A 7,562-nucleotide genomic window follows, 5' to 3' on the forward strand; every position below is an offset into this window, starting at 1 on the left:
TTATCTCAGATACCGTTCCATAAACCCAATATGTAATAGACAAGACCTACTCCTTGCTCAATGAATTGGACTCAACACCCCCTATTCACCGCCCAAGAATATATCTGACTAGTAAGAATCTTGAAACCTATGCATTGATATCTCTCTGTAAGTGAGTCAAGTGGGTGTAAAGCGGCAAAATCTCAGCAGTGAAAAGCAGGTAAACCCCATTATAAAAATCAATTACTTTTAAAAACCCGTGAAACAAAGACAGTGAAAGAGAGAGAAATTCTTACAAAATTCGTTCAGGGGCTGTGATGCCACCTGGATTGACCATATCTAGACCCACAGCTGATTGAGACATAACGGTGGACACTCTTGGGGCTGAGAGGTTTCGTGAGGTTGGGTGAGCAAACGCAGACCCTTTAAAGTAATACTGCGTGGTACCCATCCCATGGGTCCCAAATCTCCAGGTTCAAGGGCATCTTCCTACATCGAAAACATGCATGAGAAACCCAGAATATGGTACACCGTGTGATCGGGAAAGGTTTCTAAAACGCACCTCATTTCTCATCTCCTTGTGCTCGGGTTCGCCATTCCAGCTGCTTTACTATCAATCTCCCTCCTTGGAGAATCAGCACCTTTAACCTCCTGTTCCGTACAGGTTGCAATTTGTCCTGAGGATGAACGGGAAGAGGGGGAACCAATGAGAGACTAGCTCTAGGTGTTGGGACAGGCACAGGTCACTCTATTTTCCCATCAGGAAGAAGAAATACCCACAGGCTCAGCCTGCCGCCTGGGACGAGAATAGGGTCTGAAGCAATCCTGTGCTTTTGCGGCCAGCTCCCAAGAAAGCGAGTTGAAAAATGGAGCTCAGGGGCACTGCAATTCACAAACCTGCAGACTTATAAATGATGACTCTCGTCCACAAATATATTGAGGGAAGGCAACGAAGAGAATTTGAAAGCAAGGCAGAATTGCAGGAAACAGATTTCAGGAGGGAGATTCGAATCGCCTTTAAAGCACAGGAAAAGCGGCAAAACCTCGACAATGATTCCCTTGGCCAAAAAGGGCGTATGCGTTTTTTCCTGAATATATTCAGGAAACAACGCATACGCCCTTTTTGGCCAACCAAGCAACCTGGAAAGGCAAATCAGCGCTACAAAGAAGTCTCGCTTCCCATCGGTCAAAAGGGCCATGCTGAATAAAGTGTCAAAACCAGAAATGCAGGACAGGCCATGGAGAAACGGGAGCCTGGCTACGCTGATGGGCGGGATGTAAATTGCCAACAGCCACTCTGGAGAAGTGCACGGTGTGTCCTGAAACATCTAAAAAACTCAGCTTAGGGAGCATAGGGCACATCCACTCATGGGCGTATAAATTGGGAAAACTAAAAATCAGCAAGACAGAGGCACCCCAAAGTTTAGGGCTGCTCTGTTGACAAGAACCTCCACTTGGTTACACCTTAAATATCCCAGGAAAGAGAAAAATGGATAAAGAAGTTGTGGTCCTTATGTACAATGGAATATCACTCAGCCATGAAATCAACGTCATAAGGCTAGTAGCAGAATGATGAGTGGATTTAGGTACGACGATTCTAAGTGAAATAAGTCACACAGAAAAAGACACTTATCATAAGATATCACTTATAGAGGGAATGTAAAAACCGCTACCCTTGAACTGAATTACAAAACAGAATAGAGTCACACGTTTAGAAAACACACTGTGGCTGCTTAACGGGAAAGGTGAGGTGGGGTGATGCATAAAACAAGGGTTTCAAATTAGCTCAGATACCGTTCCATAAACCCAATATGTAATAGACAAGCACTACTCCTTGCTCAGTGAACTGGACTCAACACCCCCTATTCACCGCCCAAGAATATATCTGACTAGTAAGAATCTTAAAACCTATGCGTTGATATCTCTCTGTAAGTGAGTCAAGTGGGTGTAAAGCGGCAAAAACACAGCAGTGAAAAGCAGGTAAACCCCATTATAAAAATCAATTACTTTTAAAAACCCGTGAAACAAAGACAGTGAAAGAGAGAGAAATTCTTACAAAATTCGTTCAAGGGCTGTGATGCCACCTAGATTGACCATATATAGACCACAGCTGATTGAGACATAAGGGTGGACACTCTTGGGGCTGAGAGGTTTGGTGAGGTTGGGTGAGCAAACGCAGACCCGTTAAAGTAATACTGCGTGGTACCCATCCCATGGGTCCCAAATCTCCAGGTTCAAGGGCATCTTCCTACATCGAAAACATGCATGAAAAACCCAGAAGATGGTACACCGTATGATCGGGAAAGGTTTCTAAAACGGACCTCATTTCTCATCTCCTTGTGGTCGGGTTCGCCATTCCAGCCGCTTTACTAGCAATCTCCCTCATTGGAGAATCAGCACCTTTAACCTCCTGTTCCGTACAGGTTGCAATTTGTCCTGAGGATGAACGGGAAGAGGGGGAACCAATGAGAGACTAGCTCTAGGTGTTGGGACAGGCACAGGTCACTCTATTTTCCCATCAGGAAGAAGAATTAACCACAGGCTCAGCCTGCCGCCCGGGACCAGAATAGGGCCTGAAGCAATCCTGCGCTTTTGCGGCCAGCTCCCAAGAAAGCGAGTTGAAAAATGGAGCTCAGGGGCACTGCAATTCACAAACCTGCAGACTTATAAATGATGACTCTCGTCCACGAATATATTGAGGGAAGGCAACGAAGAGGATTTGAAAGCAAGGCAGAATTGCAGGAAACAGATTTCAGGAGGGAGATTCGAATCGCCTTTAAAGCACAGGAAAAGCGGCAAAACCTCGACAATGATGCCCTTGGCCAAAAAGGGCGTATGCGTTTTTTCCTGAATATATTCAGGAAAAAACGCATACGCCCTTTTTGGCCAACCAAGCAACCTGGAAAGGTAAATCAGCGCTACAAAGAAGTCTCGCTTCCCATCGGTCAAAAGGGCCATGCTGAATAAAGTGTCAAAACCAGAAATGCAGGACAGGCCATGGAGAAACGGGAGCCTGGCTACGCTGATGGGCGGGATGTAAATTGCCAACAGCCACTCTGGAGAAGTGCACGGTGTGTCCTGAAACATCTAAAAAACTCAGCTTAGGGAGCATAGGGCAGTTCCACTCATGGGCGTATAAATTGGGAAAACTAAAATTCAGCAAGACACAGGCACCCCAAAGTTTAGGGCTGCTCTGTTGACAAGAACCTCCACTTCGTTACACCTTAAATATCCCAGGAAAGAGAAAAATGGATAAAGAAGTTGTGGTCCTTATGTACAATGGAATATCACTCAGCCATGAAATCAACGTCATAAGGCTAGTAGCAGCAAGATGAGTGGATTTAGGTACGACGATTCTAAGTGAAATAAGTCACACAGAATAAGACACTTGTCATAAGATATCACTTATAGAGGGAATGTACAAACCGCTACCCTTGAACTGAATTACAAAACACAACAGAGTCACACGTTTAGAAAACACACTGTGGCTGCTTAACGGGAAAGGTGAGGTGGGGTGATGCATAAAACAAGGGATTCAAATTAGCTCAGATACCGTTCCATAAACCCAATATGTAATAGACAAGACCTACTCCTTGCTCAATGAATTGGACTCAACACCCCCTATTCACCGCCCAAGAATATATCTGACTAGTAAGAATCTTGAAACCTATGCATTGATATCTCTCTGTAAGTGAGTCAAGTGGGTGTAAAGCGGCAAAATCTCAGCAGTGAAAAGCAGGTAAACCCCATTATAAAAATCAATTACTTTTAAAAACCCGTGAAACAAAGACAGTGAAAGAGAGAGAAATTCTTACAAAATTCGTTCAGGGGCTGTGATGCCACCTGGATTGACCATATCTAGACCCACAGCTGATTGAGACATAACGGTGGACACTCTTGGGGCTGAGAGGTTTCGTGAGGTTGGGTGAGCAAACGCAGACCCTTTAAAGTAATACTGCGTGGTACCCATCCCATGGGTCCCAAATCTCCAGGTTCAAGGGCATCTTCCTACTTCGAAAACATGCATGAGAAACCCAGAAGATGGTACACCGTGTGAACGGGAAAGGTTTCTAAAACGCTCCTCATTTCTCACCTCCTTGTGCTCGGGTTCGCCATTCCAGCCGCTTTACTAGCAATCTCCCTCCTTGGAGAATCAGCAGCTTTAACCTCCTGTTCCGTACAGGTTGCAATTTGTCCTGAGGATGAACGGGAAGAGGGGGAACCAATGGGAGACTAGCTCTAGGTGTTGGGACAGGCACAGGTCACTCTATTTTCCCATCAGGAAGAAGAATTAAGCACAGGCTCAGCCTGCCGCCCGGGACCAGAATAGGGCCTGAAGCAATCCTGCGCTTTTGCGGCCAGCTCCCAAGAAAGCGAGTTGAAAAATGGAGCTCAGGGGCACTGCAATTCACAAACCTGCAGACTTATAAATGATGACTCTCGTCCACAAATATATTGAGGGAAGGCAACGAAGAGGGTTTGAAAGCAAGGCAGAATTGCAGGAAACAGATTTCAGAAGGGAGATTCGAATCGCCTTTAAAGCACAGGAAAAGCGGCAAAACCTCGACAATGATGCCCTTGGCCAAAAAGAGCGTATGCGTTTTTTCCTGAATATATTCAGGAAAAAACGCATACGCCCTTTTTGGCCAACCAAGCAACCTGGAAAGGCAAATCAGCGCTACAAAGAAGTCTCGCTTCCCATCGGTCAAAAGGGCCATGCTGAATAAAGTGTCAAAACCAGAAATGCAGGACAGGCCATGGAGAAACGGGAGCCTGGCTACGCTGATGGGCGGGATGTAAATTGCCAACAGCCACTCTGGAGAAGTGCACGGTGTGTCCTGAAACATCTAAAAAACTCAGCTTAGGGAGCATAGGGCACATCCACTCATGGGCGTATAAATTGGGAAAACTAAAAATCAGCAAGACACAGGCACCCCAAAGTTTAGGGCTGCTCTGTTGACAAGAACCTCCACTTGGTTACACCTTAAATATCCCAGGAAAGAGAAAAATGGATAAAGAAGTTGTGGTCCTTATGTACAATGGAATATCACTCAGCCATGAAATCAACGTCATAAGGCTAGTAGCAGCATGATGAGTGGATTTAGGTACGACGATTCTAAGTGAAATAAGTCACACAGAAAAAGACACTTATCATAAGATATCACTTATAGAGGGAATGTAAAAACCGCTACCCTTGAACTGAATTACAAAACAGAATAGAGTCACACGTTTAGAAAACACACTATGGCTGCTTAACGGGAAAGGTGAGGTGGGGTGATGCATAAAACAAGGGTTTCAAATTAGCTCAGATACCGTTCAATAAACCCAATATGTAATAGACAAGACCTACTCCTTGTTCAGTGAATTGGACTCAACACCCCCTATTCACCGGCCAAGAATATATCTGACTAGCAAGAATCTTAAAACTTGTGCATTGATATCTCTCTGTAAGTGAGTCAAGTGGGTGTAAAGCGGCAAAAACACAGCACTGAAAAGCAGGTAAACCCCATTATAAAAATCAATTACTTTTAAAAACCCGTGAAACAAAGACAGTGAAAGAGAGAGAAATTCTTACAAAATTCGTTCAGGGGCTGTGATGCCACCTGGATTGACCATATCTAGACCCACAGCTGATTGAGACATAAGGGTGGACACTCTTGGGGCTGTGAGGTTTGGTGAGGTTGGGTGAGCAAACGCAGACCCTTTAAAGTAATACTGCGTGGTACCCATCCCATGGGTCCCAAATCTCCAGGTTCAAGGGCATCTTCCTACATCGAAAACATGCATGAGAAACCCAGAAGATGGTACACCGTGTGATCGGGAAAGGCTTCCAAAACGCACCTCATTTCTCAACTCCTTGTGCTCGGGTTCGCCATTCCAGCCGCTTTACTAGCAATCTCCCTCCTTGGAGAATCAGCACCTTTAACCTCCTGTTCCGTACAGGTTGCAATTTGTCCTGAGGATGAAGGGGAAGAGGGGGAACCAATGAGAGACTAGCTCTAGGTGTTGGGACAGGCACAGGTCACTCTATTTTCCCATCAGGAAGAAGAATTAATCACAGGCTCAGCCTGCGGCCCGGGACCAGAATAGGGCCTGAAGCAAACCTGTGCATTTGCGGCCAGCTCCCAAGAAAGCGAGTTGAAAAATGGAGCTCAGGGGCACTGCAATTCAAAAACCTGCAGACTTATAAATGATGACTCTCGTCCACAAATATATTGAGGGAAGGCAACGAAGAGGATTTGAAAGCAAGGCAGAATTGCAGGAAACAGATTTCAGGAGGGAGATTCGAATCGCCTTTAAAGCACAGAAAAAGCGGCAAAACCTCGACAATGATGCCCTTGGCCAAAAAGGACGTATGCGTTTTTTCCTGAATATATTCAGGAAAAAACGCATACGCCCTTTTTGGCCAACCAAGCAACCTGGAAAGGCAAATCAGCGCTACAAAGAAGTCTCGCTTCCCATCGGTCAAAAGGGCCATGCTGAATAAAGTGTCAAAACCAGAAATGCAGGACAGGCCATGGAGAAACGGGAGCCTGGTTACTCTGATGGGCGGGATGTAAATTGCCAACAGCCACTCTGGAGACGTGCACGGTGTGTCCTGAAACATCTAAAAAACGCAGCTTAGGGAGCATAGGGCACATCCACTCATGGGCGTATAAATTGGGAAAACTAAAAATCAGCAAGACACAGGCACCCCAAAGTTTAGGGCTGCTCTGTTGACAAGAACCTCCACTTCGTTACACCTTAAATATCCCAGGAAAGAGAAAAATGGATAAAGAAGTTGTTGTCCTTATGTACAATGGAATATCACTCAGCCATGAAATCAACATCATAAGGCTAGTAGCAGCATGATGAGTGGATTTAGGTACGACGATTCTAAGTGAAATAAGTCACACAGAAAAAGACACTTATCATAAGATATCACTTATAGAGGGAATGTAAAAACCGCTACCCTTGAACTGAATTACAAAACAGAATAGAGTCACACGTTTAGAAAACACACTATGGCTGCTTAACGGGAAAGGTGAGGTGGCGTGATGCATAAAACAAGGGTTTCAAATTATCTCTGATACCGTTCCATAAACCCAATATGTAATAGACAAGACCTACTCCTTGCTCAATGAATTGGACTCCACACCCCCTATTCACCGCCCAAGAATATATCTGACTAGTAAGAATCTTAAAACCTATGCATTGATATCTCTCTGTAAGTGAGTCAAGTGGGTGTAAAGCGGCAAAAACACAGCAGTGAAAAGCAGGTAAACCCCATTATAAAAATCAATTACTTTTAAAAACCCGTGAAACAAAGACAGTGAAAGAGAGAGAAATTCTTACAAAGTTCGCTCAGGGGTTGTGATGCCAACTAGATTGACCATATCTAGACCCACAGCTGATTGAGACATAAGGGTGGACACTCTTGGGGCTGAGAGGTTTGGTGAGGTTGGGGGAGCAAACGCAGACCCTTTAAAGTAATACTGCGTGGTACCCATCCCATGGGTCCCAAGTCTCCAGGTTCAAGGGCATCTTCCTACATCGAAAACATGCATGAGAAACCCAGAAGATGGTACACTGTGTGATCGGGA

The sequence above is a fragment of the Balaenoptera physalus genome (genome assembly GCF_965194825.1).
Source record: "Balaenoptera physalus genome assembly, chromosome: 6".
Taxonomy (NCBI): domain Eukaryota; kingdom Metazoa; phylum Chordata; class Mammalia; order Artiodactyla; family Balaenopteridae; genus Balaenoptera; species Balaenoptera physalus.